This window comes from Manacus candei, unplaced genomic scaffold (genome assembly GCF_025592945.1).
Source record: "Manacus candei isolate 608988 ecotype Guabito, Panama unplaced genomic scaffold, ASM2559294v1 h1tg000118l, whole genome shotgun sequence".
Taxonomy (NCBI): domain Eukaryota; kingdom Metazoa; phylum Chordata; class Aves; order Passeriformes; family Pipridae; genus Manacus; species Manacus candei.
Genome location: NW_026138166.1, coordinates 405,970 through 417,668, shown reverse-complemented (window position 1 = coordinate 417,668; position 11,699 = coordinate 405,970). Strand labels below are relative to the sequence as shown.

General features: G+C 54.3%; 1 long non-coding RNA gene across 1 annotated transcript; it reads left to right on the top strand.

The window, feature by feature from the left end:
* The first annotated feature begins 3,428 nt into the window (after positions 1-3,428).
* Positions 3,429-4,001, top strand: LOC127462006 (uncharacterized). Its single transcript, XR_007900278.1, has 2 exons — positions 3,429-3,467; positions 3,861-4,001. It is a non-coding gene; the product is annotated as an uncharacterized LOC127462006 (long non-coding RNA).
* The last annotated feature ends 7,698 nt before the right edge of the window (positions 4,002-11,699 follow it).

The window sequence follows — 11,699 nt, the reverse complement described above, 5'->3', positions numbered from 1 at the left end:
TGTGATGTCACAGGACTGATGTGATGTCACAGAGGAGAAGTGATGTCACAGAGAAGGATTTGATGTCACAGGAAAGATGTGATGTCACAGGGGAGATGTGATGTCATAGAGGAGGATGTGATGACACAGGGAGGATGTGATGTCACAGAGGAGGATGTGATGTCACTGGGAGTTGTGATGCCACAGAGGAGATGTGCTGTCACAGAGGAGGATGTGATGTCACAGCAAGAATGTGAAGGATGTGATGTCACTGTGGTGGGGGAAAAAAGAGTTTTCCCCCTGGAGTTAAAAACATGGTAACCCCCGAGGGGGTGGTGTCTCTCTTGGGGTTGACCCAATCAGCACTCCTGCAAAATTAAACATATCCCATCAGACAGGAAAAGGAGGATGATGTAGTTGTTGGAGAAGAAGTGGCCATGTTCTGAAGCCATGAGGAGAGGGGGCAGGAGCCCCACTGGGGGCCACGGCCCCTCAGCCCCCAGCTGGGGTCAGAGAAACTCAGAAACAGTGTTAAACTGACCCAGGGCTGTGACTGAGAAGCTGGGAGTCTTTCTCCACTGGGAGTGGGCAGCAGAAGACGGAAAGGCGGTGGCAGAGACAGCACTGAGCAGAGGCTATGGCAGAAAGCCCAGGAGATCAGAAACAAGCATGCAGCTGAGCAGAGAGACAGAGAGATGTCTGAGGGAGAGACAGAGCCGGCAACAGAGCAAGACTAAGCTCGACAGAGACAGAGTTTGGGGTAAGAACTGAATCCAAAATTCCCCAAAACCCCTCTGAGACCTCCCAGAGAGGAGGAGGCGGTGGACTTCCACTTGAGGGGATTCTTGGAATGCAGCAGCACCAGGGAGAGAGGAGCTGAGAGCTCGGACACGTCCCAGAGCTGGAGCGGGACGGGCAGAAGGAATGCGGAGGAGGGCCTCGCCCCCGCTGCTGCCCAGCTGGCAGCCTGAGACAGAGCTCAGGAGCTCTGATGGACTGCTCCAGGCAAAGACTTTCAACTGAAAGCTGCCCTAATGTTCTGGCTCAGGGGAGCTTGAATCCCCTGAGGAAAGGGACTGTCACAAAGCCCCCTGCACTTCATGATATAACACGGTGAGGCGAGCCTGTCCCTGCTATCGCAGTCCACGGAAGAGAGAGAGACCTTTGATTGGAGTCGAAGAGCCAAGAGGGGTGAGAGGAGACCCCCCTGGTGTCTATTGGAAAGTGATCCAGCTACAACAATCCAGCTACAGCTGCTGCATGGAAGAAGAGAGACACTGCTGCTCATAAGTAGAAAGGATCTTCCCCTTCTTCACTTCTGAACATTTATTGGAGAGAGAAGAGATTTTATCCAATGTAAATACTGATTAATCATAGGAGAGACAGTTAGGATTATGTATATGATGTATTATAATATTTATTTTGTAGTGATTGTAATAAAATTCCCTTCATCCCATATTGAGTCTTCTGTGTGTCTGGGAAACCCCTCTCACACTGGGGTGAGATGTGGGAGGGGGCTTGGACCTGGGAATTGGATTTTAGGGGTCTCAAACCACGACAGTCACAGAGGAGGATGTGATGTCACAGGGACAATGTGATGTCATGGGTAGGACGTGATGTCACAGAGGAGGATGTGATGTCACAGAGGAGGATGCTCCCCAGTCTCTGCAGGCAAGGGGGACTGGCACTGCCCCCCTTCTTGGGGCACCAGGAGCCCGGGATCAGGGAAACAGGGAGCTGGGAGATAAAGGGGCTGACGGGCAATGGGCACAGCCGGGTGACTGGGATCTCCAGTCTGGGCAGGCCCTGGGGAGCACTGGGCAATGCTGGCCCTGGCACACAAGGGCTGGGCCCAGGGAAGTGCTGGGGTGGTGGCAGTGCCCGGCTCCAGCCCATTTGCGGGCACTGCAGCCCCCAAGTGGTGCAGGCCCAGCCACGGCCTCCCCGAGCAGAGCCCAGAGGGGCAGATGCCCTTTGCTGGCCCTGCCCCTGTCCCAGCTGGGCACACCGTGTCCTCCCGCATCAGCCGGACCCCGCTCTGCTGAGCTGGCCCAGGCAGGGGGGGCCAGGCACTGGCAGCCCAGCAGGGCTCTGGCTCCACACTGGGCTGGCCCTGGCACACAGCTGCCCCAGTGCCCCTGTCCCCAGGGATGGCCCTGCCCTGCCCTGGGCCCAGCGCTGGCCCTCAGCAGGATGGCACCTTCCCGCCCCACTCTCCCTCCCTCCTCACCCGCCTCACAGGCCCCTCTGGGCTGGGACCCCCGTGGGCACAGATCAAGGACAGCCACTGAGCGGGGGCTCCTGGCACCTGCCACAGCCTCAATTCTCCACTCACCTTTGGCCACGTTTCCGCAACACCTTCCATCCTTACGGGCCCCTGACCACACACAAGACACCATTGTGGGGCAGCTGGGAAAACATCTCAGCTGAATGACTTGACTATTTGCCTTGCATTTTCCCCAGGAGCCGGCAGTGACCTGGAAGATTTTCCTTTTGCCCTTTTCTGCTTCGTGCCTCCTTTGTTGGATAATTGAGGAACGTTGACAGGGAAGAGGCCCAGGGGAGGTGAAGCCTCTCAAGAAAGAGGCATTGACCCCTTAGTCCCAAAGACCCTCCCAGTCCCTTCCAGTTTTCTCCCCTTCCCCATTTCTCCTGCCCCCATCCCTGCCCTGCTTCATTCCCTGGGTCCCCTCCACTGCAATCCCTTCCTACTCCCCCGCATCCCCCACAGTCCCATCCTTTCCACACCCCAATGCCCATCCTCTGGGATCCCCAATTCCCCCCACTTTACCCTCTTTGGGTGCCCTCCTCCTCCCCCACACCCTCCCTGCAGGCCCTGAATTCCCCTGGCTCTCCTTGTCTCCATCCCCACCCTGGGCCCTGCAGGAACAGGGATCCCAGGGGAAACTGGGTGCAGTGGGGCTGGGGGGAGCAGAAGGGATTTTCCCCCTCAGACCGGGGGCCAACCATGGGCTGGGGGGTCTGGGGACACCCGTGTCCCTCCCCCAGCCCCACAGGGGCCAATCCTGCTTAAACCTTTGCTCTCCTTCCCCAGCCAATCTCGGGACAAGGAGGAGGTGGATGTGTTGGGGTAAGACCTGGAGTGGGGATGTCCTCAGTGTGAGAAATGGGGGGAAATGTGGCACCCCCATCCCTCCTGGGCCTGGGAACACCCCAGTGACCAGTGACATCTCATGCTCTCTCTCCAGGGAGGCATGTCTGTCTCGAGTGAAGAGGTCTGAGGTGGGTACCCCGAGTTCTGCTGGGCTCAGACCCTCCCCTCTCATGGCCACCACCCTCCCCGGCATCCCAGTGTGTCCCAGTCCAGCCCAGTGTGCCCCAGTCCAGCCCAGTGTGCCCCAGTACATCACAGTGTGTCCCAGTCCAGCCCAGTGTGTCTCTAACCCTGCCTTTGTCCCCAGCCCCCCGTGGCTGACCAGGTGGAGCTGATGCGCCTGTGACGCTCGGCTGCCTCTCTGCATGTCCAGGTGAGAAATATGGGAGGGTCCTCAGCCCCCCAAAGGAGCCTGGCAGGGCCCTGGGGGGTCCCTGAGCCCTCTGCAGTGGGCAGAGCTTGGGGACAGCAGAGGGACACGCAGGGGACTGTCCCTGCTCCGTGTCCCGGGGCAGCTGGACAGAGCTGCCCCCAAGCCTGGCCTTGCACTGGGGGCTCTGCAGACCCCCAGGCTCACCGGGAGGGCAGGGAGGGGCTCGGGGAGGTGTCAGAGCATCCCGGGCTCAGGGGCTCTGGGGGCCACATGGATCTCAGCATCCAATTCCCTTCTCCTGCCCCAGCTCCCTGCAGACAGACAGGGTGGGGACAAGGCCCCTCCCATGTCCCTGTGGGCACGGGGGGTGAGGTTTGGGGCTCTGTCTTTCAGGACTGGAAGTGGTGGTGACACCCCTGTCCTGGCCCCCTCCAGCGGCATGAGGAGATGATCATCCCTGGAGGACCCCCCTGATCCCCTGGGTGCCCTGGCAATTTCCCTGCAAGAATCAATAAACCCCTGCAGCAAAACAAATGCTCTGTGTCTGTCTGGGTGTGTGTGTTCCCACCTCCACGGGTGCCTTCCCGTGTCCATGTGTGTTCCCACGTCCCCTGGGGCACCCGGTGGTTTGGGGGCACAGCGGGAAACAGGGTCTGACTGGGGCTGTCCAAGCACCGTCCCCAAGGAGCACAGCTTGGTGTCGGGGCAGGGGAGGGTCAGGGACAATCAGCCAAGGCCCCTCAGTCCTTCCCTGTGCTCTGGGAGGGATGGGAAAGGGGATCAAAGGAGCCAGCGGGTGTCAAATGCCCCCAGATCTCAAGGGCCAGGCTCGGGGATGAAGGGATGGAGAGCAGCCCTGCATCCAAGGCCATGGGGATAGTGGGGGATGAAAAGCAGGATGGGAGCCAGCAATGGGAGCTCACAGCCCACAGCCCCCCGTGTCCTGGGCTCATCCCACAGCGTGGGCAGCAGGGCAGGGGGGTTCTGCCCCTCTGCTCCGCTCAGCTGAGACCCCCCTGCAGTGCTGCCTCCAGCTCTGGGCTCCTCTGGCTGTCTGCAACGCACCCACCTGCAATGGCAATGGCTTGGGGGGATTCCCCTGCCAGCCCTGGCATCTCCTGCAGCTCCATGGGCTCCTCAGCACAGCAAAGACACGCACCTCTTGGGGCACTTCCAGAGGAGGCCACCAAGGGGATCCCAGGGCTGCAGCACCTCTCGCATGGAGACAGGCTGAGAGAGTGGGGGCTCTTCAACCTGCAGAAGAAAAGCCTGTGGGGAGACCTCCTTGGGGCCTTCCAGTACTTCAAGGCAGCTTTTTAGAAACAGATGGGCAAAGGGTTCAGTAGGGCCTGTCACAATAGGACAAGGGGTGAAGGGGTTAAACTAAAAAAGCATAAGTTCAGACCAGAGATAAAGAAGAAATATTTCATAGTGAGAATGCTGAAACACAGGAAGACATTTGCAGGGAGGTGGTGGATGCCCCATCCCTGCAAACATTCAAGGCCAGGTTGGATGGGGCTCTGAGCAAGGTGATCTAGGAAAGATGTCTCTGCTCCCCCTCCAGGGGATCCCCTGCCCTGTGCTCTTGGCTACCAGAGTTATGGGCAACTCTCAAAGGATGCAAGTGCCCAGAGAGCAGAGGGAACACACAGGACCTCTGTTAGCAGGGACATCTTCAGGTGAGATGGGAATAGTTTGGATCAACACACTCAGGCTCCACTGTTTTGCCTCTCTGTAGTTGCACATGTTTGGAAGAGACTGATAACCACAAGGTCCCACAGTGTCACAGGGTCCCCTTGGTGACAGGAGGTCATCAAGTGTCCCACAGACTTGTGGGGGTAGAGTGTTTGGAGGTGTTCTCTGACCCAATCTTCCTTGAGCAAGGCAAGGTCTTCCTTCCAACATTCCTATAGCCTGGCCTCCTGGGCCAGAGATCCCTGAGGTCTTCTCAGTGCAAAGGTGTTCAGTAACTCTGCCTTCTCTGCATCCTTGCCATGAGCAGAGCGGCTCAGGGGGCTCCTGGGGGTCTCTGCACACGAGATCCCCCTCACACTCTTAAGGGAACTTCCCAGGCTCACCATTCCCAGGACTCCCTGGCAGTCACTCTCCCACCAGCCCAGATTGGCACTGCTGACACTCAGGCCCCTTCCCAGCAGCAGCAGCTCCAGTGACCCGACGGGTCCCCTGTGACTCCCCACACCCCCCACTCTCACAGTCAGACCAGGTTTCCTCACTGCTTCCACCCCAGGTTTCCCATGGCAGAGTCTCATGTCTTAGAAACGATAAAACAATTTATTTCTTGTGAAGAAACACAAAAACAGCCTGAGTTGGTGCGTCAAGGGGGGACCCCCTAAAATAACTCCACGAGGTTTTATTCCCTCACACTCCAAGCACATAAAACGTTCTTCCTGCTGATTCCTGGGCTCCTGCTGTGTCTTCAGGGTCAGCAGCTCACGGCCTTTGGTCTGAGGCCCCTCACCCAGAGCTCATCCCACAGCTCCAACTGCAGCTGCTCCCTGAGCCACCTGCACCCACGGGATTCCTCAGTCCTGGGCACCACGAGGTTCCTGACTATGTCCCAGGGTCCCTTTGGTTCCATGAGCTCCCACAGTGTCCCAGGGTCCCTTTGGTCCCATGAGCCCCCACAGTGTCCCAGGGTCCCTTGGGTTCCATCAGCCCCCACAGTGTCCCAGGGTCCCTTGGGTTCCATGAGCCCTGTGGTGTCACAGTGGCCCCTTGGTTCCATGAGGTTCCACAGTGTCCCAGGGCTCTAAATGGGACATGATGGGGGAGGGGCACAAGATCAGGCTTGTTCCGGGAATTCTGTGGGATAACATGAAAAACTTAGAGGGACAAGGTACCCGTGAGGGCCCCTCTGAGGTGACTCTGAGATGGAACAGCCACACTGGAGCACAGCTGATGTCTCACAGAGATGAGCCAGGGACTCCTGGGATAATGGAAGCCAACAGGGGACCATCAGAGAAATCCCCTTGTAGCAAAAGGAGGCTCCAGAGGGAACAAACACCTCGATCAAGAAATTTCCCACTTCAGTCAGTTTGGTGCCAAGCTTGTTTTCACAGACAGTTACTGTCAGAGTTGATCATTAGACCACTGAAACTTTAAGTTTTGCCAAACTAACCATGAGAAGCGTCAGTGAAGAAATCCTGGGGGAACTAAAATCTGGACACATGGAATCCAGAATTTAGAGCCCTCCAAGGACATGTGAAGTAACCACAAGATAAAGAAGAGACTAACAAAGACAATTCATCCTGTGCTGGAAACTTCCTGCCTGGTATAAGTAATAATAAGACTGTTCTTGCAAAAGTTGTACTACAGTCCTAATTGGTTTAGCAGTAGAGTAGAAAGTTACAGTTTATGCAGCCTTTGACCCCCATTTTGAAGCAGCCTTTGACCCCCATTTTGAAGTATCTGTATAGTTTGCTGAGGAACAAGAGAACCCAGCAGCTGCAAGGGATAGGGAAGCCCCTGCGTTGAAGTTTGGTGATCTACTCCCTTCATTTGTGGCCAGAATGGGACAGTTCATCGGGTTCCTGAGACGGTCCAGAGACAGGCGAGAGGGGAAGAAAGGGTAAGGAAATGTCATAATCTGGAAAGGAGTCCACAGGGAAAGACTGAGGAATCTCACCAGTGAGTAAATGTGGGAACTGGGGGAAAGCAAAAGGAAAATGCCCAAGGGGCACAAAAGGTCAGTGCCCATGAGGGGCAAAAATCCAGATAGGGGATGTGGCAAAAAGGGTGACAACTCTTATATTCCTCCAGATATTCCCCTCGGTAAAATGTTGGAATTCTGTGGTGATGCATGGTTCAAGCAAATTTCTCCCATAAAACTAGAGCATATGAAAGAAGGAAAAAACCAAAGCAAGAATAAATAGGAAATGAACTCAACTCAAAAGAGAGATTATAAGTCAGAATAACAATTTAATAAAATAATACAATAAGTACAATTATACAGACAAACAATTGGTTTTAACCCACAAAACCCAAATATATAACCCAGCACCCTGGGGCATGAACAGTGGTGTTCTTTGGGTCCCATGAGTCCAAAGGAAAAGGTGAGGGGAAAACCTGTTGGTGAGAGTGCTGGTGCAGTCTGGTCAAAAGTGGGGATTGCAGTCCAGTTGAGGGTGGTGGTCTCAGTCTGGTTGAGAGTGGTGAGCTGCAGTCTTCCTCTGGATCCCACGAGTGGTAAAAAAGGTTCCAAAACTCCAAGTTTATATATTCTCCAGTTCAGGTAGGAATGCTCAGTCCTTCCTTCAGAGCGGGGTATTCCATAAAAAGGTGTGAGGACAGGAACATATTCCTATCTTGCAGGCCTCTTAATGCCTAGTTTATAGCCTGAGGAGTCAGGCTCTATGTGCAGATGGTGTAAATGTTCTATTGATAACAGTTTCTGGGAAATGGCATGGAAGGCTATAGAATACACAATTTTGGGTTACACCCATCCAGTGATGAACTGGTCTCAGCTGTCCTAACTAGGACATCGGGACACTGCAGAAACTCCTGAAAACAGAGGAACCTGAGACTCTGCAGAACCTGACAGCAGAAAGGAGCCCTCGGGACACTGCAAAACCTCGTGGAATGAAGGGAGCACTGCTTCACCTCTGGGTCTCGTGGAATCAAAGGAAACCTGGGACACTGGGGAAACTCATGGAAGCAGGGAGGCCCTGGGACACTGTGGAGCCTCACGAAATCGAGGGGCCATTGGGACACTGCAGGACCTTGGGGGGCCAAAGGAACCCTGGGCTGCTGCAGAACCTCACGGAGCTGGGAAGTTGCTGTGTGGGGCCCCCCACGACGAGTGGCTGAGGCTGCTGAAGGAGAAGGTGAATGAAGCCAATTTGCAGAAGTGGAAGCCGTGGGCAACAGCACTGAGCCCCCTTGCCACGGTCAGTTACCATGGCAACCATCGTATGTTCCCATCGTGTGTTGGGTTAAAAGTAAACCGGAGGGAGAAATGAACCCACCCGAGGGATTACAAGTCAGACTCACAATTTACTGAGAAGATGACAAGAAATACAATGATACAGAGAAAACTGGTTCTAACCCACACAAATAGCTGTATAAGCCAGCAGCCTGGGACAAGAACAGAACAGTGCTGAGCACCACGTGGCTCCCCAGGGTGCAAAGGACAAGGGAAAGCTGTTGGTGCAGATGATGGTGGCAGTTGTGTTGAGGTAATGATGGCAGTCCTGTGGAGAGTGCCAATCCCAGTCCTGTTGGAGTTCTGGTCCTCCTCTCCATCCCACGAGTGGTAGCAGAAGTCCCCAGAGCCCAAGAGTAAATGTGCTCAGGTTCAGGTGGGGATGTCCAGCACCTCCCCCAGGGCGGGGAGTTTCCCAATGGATGATTTAACTCTGTGAGTCACGGGGTATTTTTGGAGCGTGTGATGGTCTGGGTGTGCAGCTGCCTGTTCTGCCAGTCCAAGGCGGCCCATTGGCAGAGATGACCCCTCAGGCTGGCGGTGAAGGTGCTAATGCCTCCCCGAGGGGAGTTCTCCCAGCTGAGTCCTGGGTGTGAAGACAAAGGAACACTCCTTGCACAGTTCTTTCCCAGCCAGCTGGTAGGCTGAGGTGTCAGGTGGTCCCTGGGCAGCTGCTGCAACAGATCCATTGTTAAGAGTCCATCAGAAATGCCACAGAGGGTGTAGAATACACAGTTTTGGTTGTAGCCACCCAGTGATAAACTGGTCCCGGTTCTTGCAACTAGGAGAGATTGTTAGGGTCGGTTACCATGGCAACCATCATACACTCCCATTGCAACGGTCAGTTACCATGGCAACCATCAGACATTCTCATTGCTATGGTAAGTTACCATGGCAACCATCACACATTGCCATTGCTACAAACAGTTACCATGGCAACCATCATACATTCCCGGTGCTATGGTTGGTTACCATGGCAACCCCCATACAGTGCCATTCCTACAGTCAGTTGCCATGGCAAACAGCATAGATATTCATTGCTATGGTCAGTTACCATGCAAACTATCACACATTCCTGTTGCTACAGTCAGTTACCATGGCAACCATCATACAGTCCCATTGCTATGTCAGTTACTATGGGAACCATCATACACTCAACACTGCTATGGTCGGTTACCATGGCAACCCTCATACATTCCCACTGCAACAGTCAGTTACCATGGCAACCCTCATACATTCCCACTGCTACAGTCAGTTACCATGGCAACCCTCATACATTCCATTGCTACAGTAAGTTACCATGGCAACCATCACACATTCCCATTGCTACGGTCAGCTACCATGACAACCATCATACATTTCCATCACTACGGTCATTTACCATGGCAACTATCATAGTTCCCACTCCTACGGTCAGTTACCATGGCAACCATCACACATTGCCATTGCTACGGTCACCATACGTGATGGTTTCCCACCATTTCCACTGCTACGGAAACCATAAGTCATTGCCGTAACTACAGTCGGTTACCATAGCAACTGTCATACTTCCCACTGCTACGGTCAGTTACCATGGCAACCATCATACATTCTCATTGCAACGGTCAGTTACCATGGCAACCATCATACATTCTCATTACTACGGTCAGTTACCATGGCAACCATCATACATTCTCATTGCTATGGTCAGTTACCATGGCAACTATCATACATTCCCATTGCTATGGTCGGTTACTATGGCAACCACCAGACATTCCTGTCGCTATGGTCAGTTACCATGGCAACCATCAGACATTCCCATTGCTATTGTCAGTTACCATGGCAACCATCATACAGTCCCATTGCTGCAGTCAGTTACCATGGCAACCATCATACGTTCCACTCCTACAGTCAGTAACCATGGCAACCATCATACATTCCACTCCTACAGTCAGTTACCATGGAAACCATCATACATTCGCATTGCTACGGTCAGTTACCACGGCAACCATCAGACTTCCCATTTCTATGGTCGGTTACCATGGCAACCATCAAACATTCCCATTGCTACAGTTGGTTACCATGGCAACTATTCTACTTCCAACTGCTACAGTCAGTTGCCATGGCAAATTATCATCCACTCCCATTGCTACGGTCAATTACCATGGCAACCATCATACATTCCCATTGTTACAGTCTGTTACCATGGCAACCACCATACATTCCCATTGTTACCGACAATTACCATGCAAACCATCACACATTCTTCTTTGCCACAGTCAGCTACCATGGCAACTATCAGGCATTCCCATTGCTACGGTTGGTTACCATGGCAACCAGAATACATTCCCATTGTGTCAGTCAGTTACCATGGCAACCATCAGACATTCCCATTGCTACGGTCAGTCACCACAGTGTCCTGGTTAGGGAGCAGAGGGGGCAGTTTAGCGCTTTGTGGGTGTCACCAAGTTATTTATCCTGTACCATCCATGCCATCCCTAGGGCTGTGCTTCCAGCAGGAAAAGCCGGGGCTCTGCACCGCAACTGCTCCATCCTGCCCCGCTCTCTGCAGGGCAGGGACTGTCAGCATCACTCCTGTGCTCCCCGTCCTCTGTCTCGCTGCTCCCCCTCATGTTTTCCCCGGATTGGGACGATGGACCTTTGGTGCTGAAAGGGGAAACCACGACGGGCCGTGGTGCTGAACCACAGCTCTGAGCAGGACGGGGCGGTTGGGGGGCAGCCTCAACCCCCTCAACCCTTGGGTTGGGAGGAGAAGAGAGGAGCCAGCGCGGGACTGAGCCCAGGGAGCGGCTGCGCCACACGGTCGGGATGACCCAGCTCCCAGGGCTTGGCTTGTCCTTGGTTCTCCTTGTTGTCGGGCTGAGGGGTTGGACACGTTACCCTTGGGAGCTCCCCCACCGCATTGCCTTTGTCCGGGGGTGCCGCGCGGACACGTCACTCGGGGAGCACCCAACATCTTGTCTGTGTGCCCCATGGTGACCCCCTTTTGGGAGTGAAACACCTTCTCTTTCTGGATACTTTTGCTGCTGATATTGCTGTTGTGACTGTGCGTGTCTTATTCCATTGCTCTGTGCTTTTAGTGAATTGTTATCTCCACCCAGAGTCTCTCATTTTTTGTCCCTCCATCACCGGAAGGGGCGTGAGAAAGGGAGTGACTTATGTGAATTTTAATTTCCTGATGGTGCTAAAACCACCACACCTGCCACGCACCAGGAAAGATGGAATGATGCAGTGGGTGCTGGGACCTGCTAACATTGGGATGCACATTTAGCAAAGGCCCCCTGGTCACT